Source organism: Herpailurus yagouaroundi, unplaced genomic scaffold, assembly GCF_014898765.1.
Source record: "Herpailurus yagouaroundi ecotype Mexico unplaced genomic scaffold, PumYag 201, whole genome shotgun sequence".
NCBI classification, from domain to species: Eukaryota; Metazoa; Chordata; class Mammalia; order Carnivora; family Felidae; genus Herpailurus; species Herpailurus yagouaroundi.
The window spans coordinates 420,035-438,998 of record NW_024412432.1 but is presented as its reverse complement, the minus strand read 5'-3'; the positions used below and the strand labels follow the sequence as shown (position 1 = coordinate 438,998).

The 18,964-nt window shown below is 40.6% G+C and overlaps 1 long non-coding RNA gene across 1 annotated transcript; it reads left to right on the top strand.

The window, feature by feature from the left end:
* Window positions 1-5,364: 5,364 nt before the first annotated feature.
* LOC121014160 (uncharacterized) lies at window positions 5,365-7,974 on the top strand. The gene is made up of 2 exons (XR_005783063.1): window positions 5,365-7,702; window positions 7,864-7,974. It is a non-coding gene; the product is annotated as an uncharacterized LOC121014160 (long non-coding RNA).
* Window positions 7,975-18,964: the final 10,990 nt, after the last annotated feature.

The following is an 18,964-nucleotide window of genomic DNA, read 5'->3' as shown; positions in this document are numbered from 1 at the left end:
TTATGTTATGTTATGTTATGTTATGTTATGTTATGTTATGTTATGTTATGTTATGTTATATGTTATGTTATGTTATGTTATATGTTATGTTATGTTGTTATTTTATTTTCTTTATTTTCTTTTATTATTATTTTTACAACTACTCCTTTTAAATGCATTTTATTATTAATAGAATAATAGATGGTGTTCTTCCACTCTAGGAGGATAAATCAGGCACATTGCAGAATGCACAAGTCCCCTCAGGTTGTAGCTCCCATGCACTTTGAATTAGTAAGGCTTGGAGTCTGGTGTCCTGACTGATTGAATGTTTCCTTGCCCATCATCCCAGGTTTCTCATCCAGGGAGCAAGATCACACAAGGTGGCCATTCCAAAGCTAATTAGCATCTACATTGTGGATATGGCATGTGTGTCTTATAAATCCACTCACTCCTTTTCACAGTACCCTACCCCTCGCATATGCCTAGTTTGTACATTTCCATGGGCTCAGTGTAGAAGTGACACTTGATGTATCAAGTGATGGTTTGCATGACTGTGGAAAGTAAGTGGAATTTGACTGAAAAAATTTGGGAAGTGGTAAAAGAAGAGTTTTTCCTCCGAGTTCAAAGAGGGAAATGGAACTAAATGAAAATTTGAATGACATGAGAAAGTGTTTTAGTTATATCAGGAGGACAAGCAAAACTAAGTTACACGTCTTGTCTCCCCAACAAAAGTGTCTCAAGGGACAGAGACTTTGTTTTATAGTATTGATGTCCCCAGAGTGTGATAGATATCACTGCAAATGTAAATATCACTGCAAAATGGCAATTTGTGGGCCAAGAGAAGAATTGTTGCCAATTTGGCTTAGCTCCCTGGGGACTATCGCACTTGACCCAGAGTTTAGTGGGTCTCAGGTGTACTTAGGAAACTTCTCTTGCTCCCAGGACACAGAATCCTAGATCCTCCTCACTGTCCTTGAGATGCTTAGAAATGCCACAAGGAACTTAGAACTACCTCAATCCTTAGAGAGTTCCCAAGACAGAAACTGGCCATCAAAAGTCTCTTAAGGCCTGAACACTCCATCCTTAGGGTGGATTCTAGAACTCTGTTGGAGTCCACCAGGGTAGTGCAAGAGGTCCCTGTGGGTGACTTCTTGTGATGTAGCCAAGTGGCTGCCATGGCCTGCCTGATCCTGCGGAGTGGAGACCCTTTTCTGCTGTTTCTTTCCTTGGTGAAACCTAGTGGGACGCTGAGGAGAAAAATAAGTAGTTTGGGGTGCGTGAGAGAAATGGTAAAAATAAGCATGAAGGGAAGAATCATATTAATTAAGTGTTTATTGATTTCCAAGAATATGAGAATAATAATAAAGTCATTTGGTGTAATATTGTTGCATTTCCCCCTATTGAGAACTCAGAAGATCTAGACATTGCACTTAACAGGCAATGAAACCTTTCTGTAAGCACAATGGGGACTTGACATCTAAAAACGGATGATTTGGTCATTTTGCCCAGTTTATGAAAGGGGAGAAAGTTGGGGAGTTAACTGAATTTCATTTCTGTTTTGTCTTTTTGGATTTGGAGAAGCAATGAAAAACCATTAATGTTTTTATCTTTATTATTTTGGTTGAGGTAGAGGAGAGAGCTGATAAATAAGGATGTTTGCTGGAAATACTAAACTTTAATAACTAAAAATAAAGAATATCCCAGAGCTTCTATTTTAAAACCTTTTGATGTTACAACTATATCTGTATTAAAACAGTCAATGGAAAAATGACAGACCAATAAAAGCAACAATTTCCAGTACTTCTGGACACAATTTACTACCTGATTGCCCTTTCTTTGTACTGCAGATAACTCCAATCTTATCTTTGATAGGCATAAATGTTGCACAAATACTTTACCCTCTCCAAGCCTTGGTTTCACCTATTATAAAATGTGGATAATACTAATGACATCATAAGGTTGTATTAAAAACTAAATGAGATAATATGAGTGTTGATATAAGCAGCCATTTATAGAATTTCTGCCTTACAAATTGCAGTATCTTTGAGAAGTAACATTCAATCCAATTGCAGCAAAAACTATTCTCATTGAGATATTGTATACTGATTGTGCTTATAGCTTTGGCCATTCTTACATATCTAGAATCCTCTTGTAAAGCATTAGAGAAGTTTGTAACTTGAGTCAGGGAATCATAAAACCATGGGAGTTGGCATCCTTCCTATTCTGGATGATCCTCTGTCAGATTTCTTCCATTTTTTACCTTATTGTCCTTGGAAGCTCTCCCCTCCAGGGATTCACTTGGACTTATGAATGCATTTGAAATCCTCTAAGAACAATGATAGAATTGTAAAATATATTTTATTTGAAGAAAAGTGGTAGGTGTGAGATGAAGGTCTTGAGGAATTGAGGCTCAGCATTGGCTGAGAGCGCCAGGCCTGAGCCAAGAGTGACATGAAAGACTGGCCCTTGCCCTTACTGCTAGCTCTCTAGTCAGACCTGTGAGATTGGGTGTCCTCTCTATTTCTTCCTTTGCAAATGACCTGCACTCTCTTCCTCCTAGGGTACTGTATAAGGTGTTGGAATGGGAAGGGCAGGGGAGCTTGGGATGACAGCACAATGGCTGGATTCAGGAAATGATGTTTTGCCATTCACTCTATGAATCTTTATGGAGTCCTTTTTATGTCAGGTCCTGTTCTGAGGAATCAAGGATGCACAAACACTGATATATTCCCTGTGATGGAGGAGCTTACATCCAATGAAGTAGTAGGTATGAAGCAAATATTCCTGTTGGATAATATGTGGACTTGTGCTTTCTTTCTTTGCCATTGACCTAAAAGTCTTGGCAGTTTCTCATTTTGTGGGACCCCAAGTAGTGAGGTTCCCATGTAATCATCCCATCCTCTTGATAGAGGGAGACTAAGAAAATATAGCAGCCTCCTCTTCTCCAGATCTCATCAGGAAAAAGAGGAGTTCTGAACAACATGAAATAAAAGACATTGCAACCAAGGCTACATAGTGCCCTCTATCATGGATCAGATGTGTCTGGTTGATTCAGGCATTTCTGCCCTAACCATAGGATCCATTGTTTGTCACCTGGTTCAGCTCTAGCTCATTTGACTGTGACCTGCTGCCTGGTCTCAGTTTTGAAGGAATCACCTCATTGCACCATTGATCCTAAGGCTGCCCTCCCAAAAAGTCCCTCTGGTGACCTCACTATTAACCTTTGTAGGTCCTCCTGTGTACGCAGAGAAAACAAGAGCTGATATTCTGATCTGAGAGGACAGTCAGTCAGTAGCATTTGGTGCAGCCTTTGAAGTTTTAACCAAAACACTGTCACTACCTTAGAGTTCTTTCTCAGGAGGCAAAATGTGCACCTGAACAGAATGGGCACAAAATCCATCCCCTGTCCACCACCAAAGCAATTGGCAAAATGTCTATGGCATCAAATAATACAAACTCTTCTATTTTAGATTTAATACTATAGCATAGATACCTTACCTTGATAACACATAGAGCATTCCAGTGTTCACCCATACTATAATGACCTAAACACTCTCCTTTTCTCTTATTTATGAGCATTTAGAATTTGTTTCTTTCATTTACAGACACTACTGCAATGAATATCCTTGCACATGTATCTGTATCGATGTGTGTAAATATTATAAAACTAACTTCTGGGGGCGCCTGTGTGACTCAGTCAGTTAAGTGTCTGACTCTTGATTTCGGCTCAGGTCTTGATCTCAGTATCATGAGATTGAACCCCAAGTAGGGCTCCAGGCTGGGCGTGGACCCTGCTTAAGATTCTCTCTCTCCCTCCCCTGCTTGCGTGGACATGTGCTCTCCCTCCCTCTTTCTCTCTCAAAAAAACAAACAAAAAACCCCCCCAAACCCCAAAAACCAAAAACTAACTTCTGAAAATGGAGCTACTTGCTGAAAAAAGTGATTCCAATGTGTATTCCCTCCTGTAGCAAATGAAAATTTCCATTTCCTCAGAATTTGTAAACCATCTCATTTATAAGCAAAATGTCATCTAATTGCTGTTTTACAACATTGAGAACTCAATGTGCAGAGACTTTACATACACAGTTGGAAGTGATTTAATTTATTCCTCACAACAATCATGTGAGGTAAGAATTGCTAACCATTTTACAATTGAAAAACGAAATATGAGGGGTGCCTGGCTGGCTCAGCCAGTTAAGTGTCCCACTGTTGATTTCAGCTCAGGTCGTGGTATCATGGTGTGTGAGTTCGAGCCCCGTGTGGGGTTCTAGCTGATGGTGCAGTACATTCTTGGGATTCTCTCTCTGTGTCTCTCTCTCTCTGCCCCCCCCCCAAAATAAATAAATACACACTTAAAAACAAAAAACACCACAAAATGTGAGATAGCTGTGTGTCCTTAGGCAAATGATTCAAGTATTCTGTGCTTCCATTCCCATAATAGAAAAATGGAAGTGGTAACATTGTTTTTATCTATTACATGAATGTGACGGTCAGTTTTATGTGCCAATTTAGGCTCTAGTCCCCAGCTATTCAACTGAACACTAATCTAGATATTGCTATGCTGAAGAAAGTTCATATCAGTTGACTTTAAGTGAGGGAGATTACCCTAGATAGTCTGGTTGGTCCAGATGCAAGATCTTAAGAGCAGAGCTGAGTCCTTCTTAAGAAAAAAGATATCCCATCTGTGGACTTAGTTGTGCCTGAGAGTTCTAGCATGTTTTCCCTGATGGTCTGCCCCACAGATTTTGGACTTGCCTAACCAGCCCCATAATCACATGAACTAATTCCTTTCAATAAAACTTACTATATTTACCTCTTACTGGTTCTGCCTCTCTGGTTGGACACAATGATGGTGTGTTAAAAATGAAAAGTACTATATACCTGAAAGTTATTTTATGGGTACCTATGAATTGTGTGATGTCATGATACAATTACAGTTTAAATGTGCTGGGGGAGGATGGCAGGATAGAGATAAATCTGAAAAGACTGGGTGATGGGATGTGGTTCCACAACCAGCAGGATGTATCATTTTGAATAAGCGACATAATCTCTCTGCAGACCTTCATTTCCTCACTTATTTGATATAAAGGGAAGAAGTTATACCAGATGGTCTCTAAAGACTATTTCAAGGCAAAAAAGTCTAGAATTATGAGTTTGCTTTATATCCATAATTAGGCTTTAAAATATTTTTTTTATTGTCAGCTTTAAGATATCATTTATAAACAGTAAAATTTGTTAATTAAAAACATTTTTTAAAGTTTTTTTATTTTGAGAGAGACAGAGACGTGTGAGTGGGGGAAGGGCAGAGAGAGAGGGAGAGAGAGAGAATCCCAAGCAGGCTCTGCACTGTCAGCACATAGCCTGATGTGGGGCTTGAACCTTGAAATTGTGAGATCATGACCTGAGCTGAAACTGAGAGTTAGACACTCAACTGACTGAGCCACGCAGGCACCCCAAATTTTGTCAATTTTAAGTGTACAGATGGACGACTTTTAACAAATGAACCCAGTAGTATAACCACCACATCATCCCACAAAGTTCCTTTCCTGCCCTTGCCATCCACCCCCTCCCCCAAGCTCGGTGCTTGGCATTCACTGCTTTCTGCCACTATAGCTTTGCCTTTATTGGAATGTCATATAAATGGACTCATACAGTCTGTATTCTTTTGTGTCTGGCTTTTTTCACTTAGCACAATGCTTTTGAGATTTATATCTTTGATTATCAGTGCATTTTGTTATAATTTCATATTGCTTATTTGTATTTTTTCTGAAAAAACTTTATGTCCTTTGCCCATTTTCTATTGGGTCATTGATCTTTTCCTTATAAATGTATAGAAGTATATTTTTAAAAACTCTGAATAATTTGGAAGTTTATTTTTTCTAAAACTGCTTGAGTGTTTTCTCCTACCAAATGGCCCACTTGAAACTGATGGCCACTGATGCTTGCCATTCTTTCTCTGTCTGCCCCCTGGAGGCGCTGTCTCCTTTCCACCTGCCAGCTTGCTGAGGACATGCAAAGGCTGGCCTGTTTCTCACAGTGCCCAGTGGGGAAGCGGGGTCTTGGGAGGAAAAGGAGAGCACAGAGCACCTGCTTATACCCCTGCTCCTTGGCATCCATCTTGGAGTGGGTGGTTCCTGGCTGCAGAGGGATAGCCCAGCCCTGCTTGTGGTCTCTGAACCTGTGCTCCCAGCCCTAGGACCAGAGACCCTGCATGACCAAAACCTGGATTTGTTTGAGCTTGCAGCCAAGCCTCCTTTTAGTCCTGTGCACTAGGATGTACCAAGGAGTGGGAGAGGGACTGTCCTCTTATCCCCTTCTGCTTCATTACCCACCACAAACACTCAGGAAACCTTCACAGGGCAGGGCATTCTCCCAAGTGGCCACTTCAAAATCCTTAGTGTAAAGGGAACCCTGTGCAGGTCTGTGGGGCTGGGAGAACAAAGGGTGATGGGAAATCCACTGGGATAGACAAGGTCACTCCAGCCCCAGAGGCCACCTGGATGCCACCCCTATCTCTCCTCTTTCCCAGGTTGCCCCATCTTGTTGGGGTGCTGGGAAGAACCCACATCTCCCACGGCCCCACTCTGTGCAACTAGAAGAAGGGCAAGCCTTGATCAACTGCACTGGGATGGTTGTGTGCCCAGCTTCCCAGAGAGATCATGTAGCCCATAGGGGTTAGGGTCTGTTGGGTGACATTGTGTGGGTGACTTCTGTTGGGTGACTTCAGATACACTTCCTGGCAAGTGGGCTATCCTGTACCAGCCTCGGTGCCTAACCACCAAGCACTCAGTACCTGGGGAAAATGCATCTTGTTTTTCAAACATCCCATTGGACACCCACTAAGGGCATACAACCTGCTTGTCAATTAGGGTTACCCTGTTTACTCCCCTAGTAAGCTTTCAGTGAGCTTCTCAGATAGGCACTACTAGATTTTGTTCTTCAGCTTTTTTATTTTGTCTCTATCTAGCACAAGAGGATATACAAGCAGCAAGGATACTTTAAAATAAGAATGGTGACAATGGTGAAAAATAGTCTTGGTTCAACTCTAGTGCCTACTTTGTCTCTAATTAAAGCTATTAACTGAAAACGTTTGTACAACAGTTCTCCTCTGATAGTTTCAAGTGTGTTTGTGTTCCAGAGTTTTTTGTAGAGCTCTTTGAAATTCCCATGGCTTACCTACTGAATCTTCTTTGGAATCTTCAAATTCCCAAATCTTTAGAGACTTGGTGGTCACTCACTGGCCAGAGGCATTGTAAAAGGATTCTGGAGATTTCAACTTTTCAGCAAAAGCCCTTCCGAATCTTTAGTCTGATTCTGAGATCCCCAAGGAGACTGGGGACCTTTCTTTGGATCTTTCCTGTGAAAGGACCATATGCTCAGTCCTCTGATGCAACACAAATAGCTACTGTGAAGCTCAGTGGTGAGTTTCAATGAGTTTATTCCACTATCTGTGGCCCAGGTAGGCTTGGACTTACAGGTATGTTTGTGTTATGTTTCATATTCAAATGCACAGTTCCAGCAGTATACTTTATAAATTGTACTCTTTGTCTTCCTTGTAATCTGTCAAGCACCAAGTATAGTGTCATCTCTGTGTGGATGCTCTACAAATGCTAATTGGTAGTGATCAGGATAATGATGTTGACAAATGACTCCATGAAACTGATGAATCATTTGGTGGAAGAGGCCTGGTACAGCAGTTATGTAATGTTGCTTCACCAAACAGGTAATGTTTCATACCTCAGAGCAACACAAAACATTTTGCCTGCCAGTGTTACTATTTCTAGTCAGAGCCAAAAAGGCATTTTGGGAGAGAGAAGAATTTTTGAATTACATTGACCCTGTAAACAGACCCTTAAAGAGATACCACTGTTTCCTTTGGTGCAGGCTCGACCAAAACCTGGCTCCCACATGAGTTGGCAATCAAACAAAAAGATGAAGCAAGAAGTTTGAATCAGCTAATAAAAATAAATAAACTAATTCATATGAGTATTAGCACTTCAGTCTCTAGTCTACCATTCATCCATCCAGTGTATTTTAAAAAAAAATTTCAATGTTTATTTATTTGTGTGAGAGAGAGACAGAGCATGAGTCAGGGAGGGACAGAGAGAGAGAGGGAGATACAGAATCTGAAGCAGGCTCCAGGCTCTGAGCTGTCAGCACAGAGCCCGATGTGGACCTCAAACTCACAGACTGTGTGAGATCATGATCTGAGCTTAAGTTGGAAGCTTAACCAACTGAGCCACCCAGGCGCCCCAAAAATTCTTTTAATTGGAATGTATCTATAAAAACATAGATAAATACTAAAGAAGCAAATTCCTAATACTTGCTTCCTGGCAAATTCATAATTAGTTTCAGTTAATCTTTTATGCGTGTAGGTGAGGCAAAAAAAAAAAAAAAAGTACTCATATGTTTTCTAAAAAATTAAGTTTTTTCTTAATTTTTGAACAAAAATTAAGTCATAACCTTAAATTAAAATGTAAAACAAAAAGTTTAGCTATATTAGAATTTTGAACATAAGGGATTTTTTTTTTTTTTTTTCCTACAGAAGCCAAAATCTAGTACTTAGATGTATTTCTTTGGACAATCAGGCTCATCATTTTAGATCAGGGGTTGCAAATTCCTGGCCAAATCTGGCTCATAGACAGGTGTTATTCAGTTTGAATAATCATTAACACTTTACAAATGTGAAAACGTCACCACTCTCCAGTTATCAAAACCCTCACCAAACTCTACTGATTCTCCTTCAGCATTTATTTGCATTTTCCTGCAGGGTCCTCCAAAACATTTCAATTTGCAGCTGTCTTAGATGACATTGATGTCTCCTTGCTTTTGCTACTCTGATGAAAACATTCTGAGTCAAGGAATTAGAGGGTAAACTCTGTTCCCACCATGGATTCCACATCATGGCCTGTCTTGTTCTGAGTATGAGCAAAAGGAGACAAAAATAGCAGAGGATGATTACCCTCTCATAATCAAAGAAGGGCAAATTGAAATAAACTATCTTTCTATTTTTAACCTTTCAGTTTTGCAAAAGTAAAAAGATTGATGATATTTAGGGTTGGGGAGAGTGTGGAGAAATGGAAATTTGCTGGTAATTGATGCAATTTTTCACCAAAAAATTGGAAATGTTTGTAATTTTAAAAATGTACATACTATTTGCCTTAGCAAATCCACTTTTATCCTACAAAATAGTCACATAAATATGGAGATTACAGGGGCGCCTGGGTGGCGCAGTCGGTTGAGCGTCCGACTTCAGCCAGGTCACGATCTCGCAGTCAGTGAGTTCGAGCCCCTGCGTCGGGGTCTGGGCTGATGGCTCAGAGCCTGGAGCCTGTTTCAGATTCTGTGTCTCCCTCTCTCTCTGCCCCTCACCCGTTCATGCTCTGTCTCTCTCTGTCCCAAAAATAAATAAACGTTGAAAAAAAAATTAAAAAAAAATATGGAGATTACATATTTAACATTTTCAAAGACTTTAATTGTAGCATAGTTTGTAATAGCAAAAAAGCCCCCCCAAAAACGAAAACAACAAAACACAAAAAACCTGCAAGTAAACTAAATGTTCATCAGTAGGGAAGTACATATGATGGTTTATTTAAAAATTTTTTTAAAGGTTTTATTTATTTATCTTGAGAGAGAGAGAGTGGGGGAGAAGAGAGAGAGAGAGAGAGAGAGAGAGAGAGAGAGAGAGAGAATCCCAAGCAGGCTCCACGTTGTCAGTGCAGTGGGGCTTGAACTCATGTACCATGAGATTATGACTTGAGCCGAAGTCAGATGCTGAACTGACTGGGCCACCCAGGTGCCCCTACATATGATGGTTTAAAAGAAGGAACTGGGGGCGCCCGGGTGGCTCAGTTAAGCATCTGACTTTTGCTCAGGTCACGAACTCACAGTTTGTGAGTTTGAGCCTCACATTGGACTCTGTGCTGACAGCTCAGAGCCTGGAGCCTGCTTCAGATTCTGTATCTCCCTCTTTCTCTGTCCCTCCCCACTCCTGCTCTCTCTCTCTCTCTCTCTCAAAAATAAATAATAAACTTTAAAAAAATAAATAAAAGAAGGAACTATATCTGTGTGTAATAGAAATGTATCAAGGATATGATATAACTCTGCAAAAAACAAACTTTAGAACACTTCAAAATATGATTCTATTAAAAAACAAAATAACTGTGTGTGTGTGTGTGTGTGTGTGTGTGTGTGTGTGTGTGTGTGTACTTTGACATGTAGATGTAGGTATATGCATAAAATCTGGAACAGTGGTACTCAACCCAAAGAGATTTGCCCTGCCCTCCCAGGGGACATTTGACAATGTCTGCAAATGTTTTTGAATTTCATGACTGAGGAAGGGTGCTACTGGCATCTAGTAGGTAGAGGCCAGGATGCTACTAAACACCTTACAGTGCATAGGGTGGTTCCTACAACAAAGAATTAACTGACTCAAAAAGTGAATAGTGAGGTTGAGAAACTCTGGTCCATGAAAATAGGTAGCAAACTATCTCTAGTAATGATAGGAGGATTAGGAGATTCTTTTTATATTATTTTGTATTTTGACGTATTATATATTTTTTTCAATGTATTCCTTTGAAATTAAAACAGATGAGAAATGCAGGGCCTTAGCTGGGACAGAATTACAGTTGTAGGAAGGCCTTAGACATTTTCATTTGCAAAGATGGGTGGTCCACATCCAACAGTTGGGGAAATAAGCAATAATTAAAAAATTAAGGCAAAATAGTTATTTTAGGTAAAGAAGTATTTATCAGTAGATAATGAGTTTGCCCTCTCAGTACCGATTTTGTTCCATTTAGATAGTTTCACACTTAGCCAGTGCTTCCTTCCCCAGGATTACCTCTATAAAGCACTCAGGTGCTATCTGCGCACATGCCCTCTCCTACACTGCACAGGACTGAGAAATTTCACACCCCCATTTGGCAAGGAGCTAAGGGCAGCCTCAGGTCAACAGTCACCAGGAACAGAAGCCCCAAGTCCCCTCAGCCCTTGTGGAACTGAGATTCTGCCAACAACCATGTGAGCGTGAAAGCGAATTCTTTCCTGGCCAAGCCTGTCAGACAACAGAATTACAGCCTTAGGGGGGACCCTGGAGCAGAGGAACTGCTTAGTTGTGTCTAGACTCCTTCCGGGAAAAACTGTGAGATAAGGAATGTGTGTTGTTTTGAGCCGCTAGGTTTGTGGTAATTTGTTATGTAGCAATAGGTAACTACTAAAGTCATGAAGTTTTACAACTTTTGACAGTGAGTCAGAGCCAAAGCAGCGGCCAGTCACTGAATTTTCTTTCAACAGAGAGGGCACTGTACTGTCATTCCACTAGCCCAAGAGAATGCCGGGCAAATTCATGGGTTAAATGGAACCACAGGAAACAAATAAAATCACCTCCATTACAGGTTAGGGCATTTAAGATGTATGTGTGTGATTGATATAAGCACTACCCTCAAGTGCGTTTTCCCTCTAAAATCTTTTAATCTGGTTTATAGTTGTTACCACAGACTATCACAGAGAACCCAGGACTGACTTATGGCCCACCCGGCTCCCTGTGGTGTCTAAAAGCTTCCCGGGGAACAGTGCCCTATAGAGAGGGAGCTTTTCTTACCTTTATGGAAAATAAGTTTCCAGAGAACTATATCTGTTGAAAGTATTTTGAGGTGAATCATAGTCTGTTGACAGAAATACATAAAGCCTAATGTTTCAAGATTTCAGGAATGAGTATCATCAGGTAAAGAGTACTCTAAAAAAACTGATGTTCCCATGGCATGAGGACCTCCTGCACAGTTGTCACCTTCAAGGGTATCTTTTTTTAGCCCTAACTTTACTCTCTTCTTTATATGAGCTATGATGTTATGTCAAATTCCTTTAAAGAAGACAGATCATTACTCTGATTTTTAATAACACTAATAAAATAGGTAACAGTGAGAATTCTTACTTTCTGATCACTTACTCTATGTCAGGCATTGTTTTTAGTGATTGGTATAGATGACCTCAGAACACATTCCTTAAAAGAATGTGGTTAATAGTAATCATTACCATTTCACAGAGGAAGAAACTGAGTTTTTTGGATGAAACATGACTTGCCCAAGATCAAGTAGCCATCTGGAAGGGGGCAGGGAATAATAACCAAGCAATTTGGTTAGTTCAGAATTGAATATCTCCCCACAAAATGACTCGCCTATATCATTTTTTAAATCAGTCAATGTATAATTTACATACCATAATGTATATAATTTTCCATATACTTGGATGAGTTTTGAAAATTTATACAGCTGTGTAATCACCACCACAATCTATATTTAGACCTTTCCATCATCCTAAAATGTCCCCTGTTTCCCTACCTAGTCAATTCCCACCTCTACCCCCAGGCAACTGCTAATCTGTTTTCTATCCTTCTAGATTAGATTCATCTTTACTAGAATTTTTGTATAATCAGACTTCTAGAGTTGTACTCACTTGTGTCTGGCCTTTTTCACTCAACATAATCTTTTAAGATTTATCAATACCGTTAAGTGTATTAGTAGCTCCTTTTCATTGCTACATGCTACTCCTTTATATGGTTGTATATTTTATTCACTTAGGAGGCCAGCATTATCCTAATAACAAACCCAGACAAAGATATTTCAAGAAAATAAAACTAAAATCACCAAATCATTAAATCATCAATTCATTAATTCACCAAAATTCCTTGCGAATATATACAGGAATCTTCAGTGAGATATTAGTAAGTGGAATCCAGAAATACATAAAAAGGACAATATACGCTGATCACACTTTATTTTTTAGAGCAGTTTTAGGTTTACCACAAAGTTGAGCAGAAGTTATAGAGAGTTCCCATATAACCCCACCCCCACACATGTAAGCCTTCCCCGCTATCAACATCCTGCACCAGTGTGGTACATTTGTTACAATCCATGGCCCTACATTGATACATCATTATCAGCCAAAGTCCATTGTTTACCTTATGGTTCATTCTTGGTGTTGTATATTCTATGGGTTTTGAAAAAAAGATAATGACATGTATTTACCATTGTAGTATCATACAGAATAGTTTCACTGACTTAAAATTCCTCTGTGCTCTATTTATTCATCCCTCTCTTCCTCCAACCCCCTGGCAACCACTGATCTTTTTTACTGTCTCCATAGTTTTGTCTTTTCCAGAATGTCACATAGTTGAGATCATACACTTCCAGAGCCTTTTTAGATTTTTTTTTTCACTTAGTAATAGGAATTTAAGATTCCTCCATGTCTTTCCATGGCTTGATAGCTCATTTATTTTTAGTGCTGAATAATATTCCATTGTCTAGATGTACCACAACTTATTCATTTGCCTACTAAATAACATCTTGGTTGCTTCCAAGTTTTGGCATTATGAATAAAACTGCCATAAGTGTCCATGTGCAGGTTTTTGTGTGGACGTAAGTTTTCAAATTATTGCGTAAATGCCAAACAACTCAATTGCCAGATTCTGTGGTAAGAATATATTTAGTTTTGTCAAAAACTGTCAAATTGTCTTTCAAAGTGTCTGTACCAGTTTGTATTCCTACCAGCGTAACTGAACCAACATGAGTTCGCTCCTTGGTGAGTCAGAAACTGCACTAGGCTGAGTTGTTGCACAAAGAAAACTTAATTTGCAGCAAATAAGGAGATCACAGGAATGGCTTCCAAAGCCGTAACACCTCAAGCAAGGATGGATACGTTCTTTTTATTCAGGGATGGGATGAATATTTAGATAGAGAAGTCTTGTTGTGTGTAGAGGTGGGCATAAGGTTGTGCATGCATTTTAAGGAAACATTCCTATACACACATTGTATGTTATGTATATGAGGCTTGTGCTCCTCCTTGGGTGGAGATTTTAGTATTATAAGGAAGTAAAAGTAGTTGTCACTCATTCTAGAAGTCACTCCATCATCCATCTGTGCAGATGTGAGTCAGTCTCGGTGGTCTGGTCTGTTTGGAGGTCTTGTCAGAGCAGTGGCTATCGCTGGAGGGGTGGTTTCACTTTGCATCTGCCTGAGTTAAGAGATAAACTGGAAAGAGCTTAGGGAAAAATGTGGAACAAGGGTGGGTGAGTACAAGCAGGTGGACAATAAATGTCAGATCTTGGGTTCTAGCTGGTGACGTCACAATGAATGAGAGTTCCTATTGCTCTGCATCTTCACCAGCTTTTGATGGTGTCAATATTATGAATTTTAGCTATTCTAATAGATGTACAGTGGTATCTCATTGTTGCTTTAATTGCGTTTCCGTGACATATGATGTAGAGTGTCTTTTGATATGCTTACTTGCCATCTGTATATCTTCTTTGTTGAGGTCTCTGTTAAGGTCTTAGTGGCCTATTTTTTTTTTAATGTTTATTTATTTTTGACAGAGAGAGAGAGAGAGAGAGAGAGAGAGCGAGAGAGCAGGGGAGGGGCAGAGAGAGAGGGAAACACAGAATCCGAGGCAGGCTCCAGGCCTGACATGGGGCTCGAACTCACGAACTGCGAGATCGTGACCTGAGCCGAAGTCGGATGCTTAATGGACTGAACCACCCAAGCGCCCTGGTCCATTTTTTAACTGAGTTGTTAGTTTCCTTATTGTTAAGTTCTTTGTATATTTTGGAAAACTGTCCTCTATCAGGTATGTCTTTTACAAATATTTTCTCCCAGTCTGTGGCTTGTCTTCTCATTCCCTTGACATTGTCTTTTATAGAGAAGACATTTAATTAATGAAGACTGGCTTATCAAGTCCTTTTTTAAAAAATGAATTGCACCTTTAGTGTTGTACAAAAGGTCTTTTTAAACATAATTTTAACATCTGAAAAATATGCTGTCATGTTAACCTGGCAAAATTTATTACAAATTTCCTATCTGGAGATTACTTCCTAATTTTCTCTACTTAAAAACACTGCCTTGAGAACTTTTTTAAAGTACTAAGTATTTAAAAATTGAGTATTCACATACCATAGTGTACAATTCAGTTTTTATTATATGCAAAAAAGTTGTGGGACCATCAAGAACATTTTTATTCTTCCCCAAAGAAACGTAGTACCTGTTAGCTGCCACACCTCCTCCCACCTAGTGATAACCACTAATCTACTTTCTGTCTACATAGAATTTGCCTGCTCTGGATATTTTATACAAATTATATATAAATTTGGCCCTTTGTCTCTGGGTTCTTCCACTTAGGATAATGTTTTTATGATCCATTTTGGTTTAATTTTTGTGTACCATGTGTAGTTATGTGCTATAAAGAAAAGAGGGAAAGTAACCTGAAAAGAGAGGTAGTCTTGGGGCACCTGGGTGGCTCAGTCCTTTAAGCACCTGACTTTGGGTCAGGTCATGATCTCATGGCTTGTGAGTTCGAGCCCCACATCGGGCTCTGTGCTGACAGCTCGGAGCCTGGAGCCTGCTTTGGATTCTGTGTTGCCCTCTCTTTCTTTGTCCCTCCTGCTCATGCTCTCTCTGTCTCTCAAAAATAAATAAACATTAAAAAAAAAAAAAAAAAAGACAGTCTCTAAATGGAGATGTATTTTTAGAATTAAAAAAAAGCAGTTTTTACTTGCTAAGGAGCTCTTACAAAATCAGATCTCTGATAGAGGCTGATAATTTTCTGGCCTTTGTGCATATCTTTGAATGGATCAGTTTGGATTCTAAGAAAACAAGATTAACAGGGTTTAGGAAAGCCTTAGTTGTCACTTGGATTTAGAACCCAGCTGCTCTCTGTGCAGGGTTTTTGTTTTGCTGCTGCAGAACAAAAGCTGATGGGTTTTTCCTGGAATTCTAACTCACAGATTCTAATTGCCTGAGCCTGACTGTAAACTGAAACCTGAAACCATCCGCTGTGGGCTATTTCAGCCTCAGCACAAAGTGTGCTGGATGAAAAGCAGACATCTCTCAGGCTGAGGGATGGTTGCAGATTCAGAACACCCCTGTGTGGGGCCACAAACGGAAAACACCATGGACGCTGTCTGGATTTCCTGGGTCACATGCAAGTGTCTACAGGAAAGGGCTTGTTCCCTACTTGGACCATTTGGAATCAGGCTGCTGATCGGCTTTATATTTCTGACACAAAACGAATTGCATTCCAACCTTTGATTTCTTCCAAGAACTACGTATAAGTTTGTGGAGGACGCATTGCAGGGACTGTGAACTTTCTGCCTACTCCTGGTGGAGTGGACTCTTGACCCCCTCTCAGGGGCAGCTCCCTGTTGATGATTATATTTGGCTTTGTGGATCAGCAGCAGTACTGTTAAGCTGACCCAATTTTCCTTGTTTTTCTCCTAGTACACACACTTTAGTACAGCAAACAGATCATTAAGTGCAGCAATCCCTCAAAAAGGATCAATTTTTTCGAGGTGTTTACTGGATATATCATCAGGATGGAAGGGGTGGGAGGTTATGAAAACCCACTTTGAAATTTTTAAAAATTCAAGATTTTCTCCTGATGGATTCCTGGACACCAACTGTCTTTCTATTCGAGTTGTATAAAAATATTTTTTCCTGTGAAAATACATTTATTACTTTTGCATACAACTCTTCTTGATGAAATGTCTGGATAAGAGTAAGGGATGATTAAAAAACATAAATTTATGATTGCTGAAAAGGACACATTGATTTTGCAACAATGAGAAAAACCAAAACCAAAATCTGGATGTCAGTGGAGCTGGGGGCAGCATTAATGACCTTTGTTTTTCAAAACTGTTCCTGGAAGCTTTCCCCTTCTCCGGAAGCAAACAAGGAAACTAGTTGTGCTGCCTTTCCAAACTGCTGAGAAAGTTCTGATTCAGACTGAGGAAGCTAGATCACATCCAACAGTGCTGGCTATGGGACAGCTTGGGTGGCCCCAGCTCTTGGACTTTTAGTGCAAAACACACTCAGGGGGTGGGTGAGCTGGTGTCACAGCTAAACAAAACTGTAACTGAGTGCCTTCTTGCAGTCCCTCTAAAACCAAGGACTCGACTAAATTTTTCCAACTGAACTGGAAATCCTGGGGCTGGAGGCCTCAGTGGGGACCCACTGAGTGTTCTGTTAACCTGGGGGCCCACATGTGGCCTGCTTAGGTTGCACTAACAGTTAAAGTACGCCCTGAGAGGTTGGATGGCCCCTCATCATTTATGACACTGCCTCAGCTGGCAGCCATTTAGATTAGCTTCAACCTATAGCCAGGATGATTCTGTGCCTGAACTCGTGCCTCAGGTCACATAAAAAAGATTCATACAGAAACTTGTGGAGGAAGCCACATGCCTTTCTAAGATAGAGCTTTATAACTAATGGGATTTGTGTTAAACCTCAAGGGGCATAACTGAGATCAATAATAATAAGTGATCTCACCCTGCTGCACGGAGTCCTACTGATAATTATTTTGCTATAAAGACAGTTTGGCCAAGGGCCAAGGGATGGACTTTACTGAAAAGAATTACCATAGCAGGCCTGGGATATCATCCTTAGAAAGGCCTGCTCGCAAGGACGGCCCTTGATTGGTATCTTAGAACTTGGATTTTGCATCAGCTCTCATAAACTCTAACTGATAAGTGTGGCTCATTTTGCCTAAACTTTGTACAAACAATGTGGTATATGCTAAACACCTCCTTTCTTGCTGGGGATCTGGAATTTTAGTATATAGTAGGCAGAGGGTATATATGTGACCGGCCCCTCACCTTGAGCTCTGTCGTTAATGAGCTACGCTGGTTGGCAACACTCTGCACCTGTTGTCATATATCAGTGCAGGAGGAATTAAGCCTGTTCTATGCAAGTCCACTTGGAGAGAATGTTCAGAAGCTTGTGACTAGATTCCTCTGGACTTTTTTCCATGTGCCTTTTCCCTTTGCTGATTTTCCTCTGTGTCTTTTGCTATAATAAACATTAATTATGTGGTATAACAATTTCTGGGTCCTGTGAGTCCTTCAAGTGAATCATCAAGCCTGGGGGTGATCTGGAAATCTGACACAGAGGTCTTGCTCTAAACCTGTTTTTTTGTTTTTTGGCTTTTTTTTTTTTTTTTTTTTGAGAAATATATGAAATTCTGTAATGTTCACAGATCATTGAAAAGAAAAGTTTTGGGGGGAGGAGTTAAGATGGTGGAGAAGTAGGGGACCCTGGGCTTTTCTTGTCCCTCAAACACAGCTATATTGAGGTCATATCACTTGGAATGCCCAAGAAATCTATCTGTGGAGTGGCAGAAGCATCTCCACGGTTGGAGGGAGACAGCGTGGCAGGTGCAAGGTGCAAGGAAGTGAATTGTGTGAGAGAATAACTGTAGTGCCATGGAGGAGAGAGAACCCTTTCTGTGGAGAGATGAAAGGGAGAGAGAGAGAGAGAGAGAGAGAGAGAGAGAGGTTGAGAGAGTGTGGCATCGAATTCGCACCAGAGGAAAACCTCTCTGGACCATGGACTGGGGAGTGAAAAGTACTGAGTGTCACAGACTTTTTTGCAAGCAGCATTTGGTGCTCAAACTCTGAGTTTTTGGAAGTATGCAACTTTCTCTGGAGGGGGCTATGGCATGATCTCCTGAGAAGGAGGGAGCTGGCCCCTGAGTGCATAGCCTGGTGTAGTGATCTCCGGGGTGCACTGGGAAACAGTCCTCTTCCTAGAGTACTTTTGGAAGAGGGTTTATTGCCTCCCAAGGTCAAAAGACCCTGCAGGTGCCAGCAAAAGGCCTTTCATCAGCAGAGGAAGGAGGCATATAACCTTTGCTGCTTTTAGCAGTGCTACACCATAGATTCCGTGCACTGTGCAGGCGTGGGACTGTTTCTCGGGGACAGAGGACTTCATATAGCATGGAGAGGCTCTACTGTGGAGGAAGGGGGTGGAACCATGCAGTGCAGGCTCCTTTACACTTTGGATTTTGAATCCCAGCTGAGCGCCAAAGAAAAATGCAGGAGAGTTGTGGCGCAAAGCGAGCTTACTGCCCCCACTAAGTTCAGGAGTCGTCGTGGACAGAGGAGGGTGCGAGATCCCCACTCTGGGGAGGACAGATTGGGTGTTTTCCCCTAAACACCAATACAGTG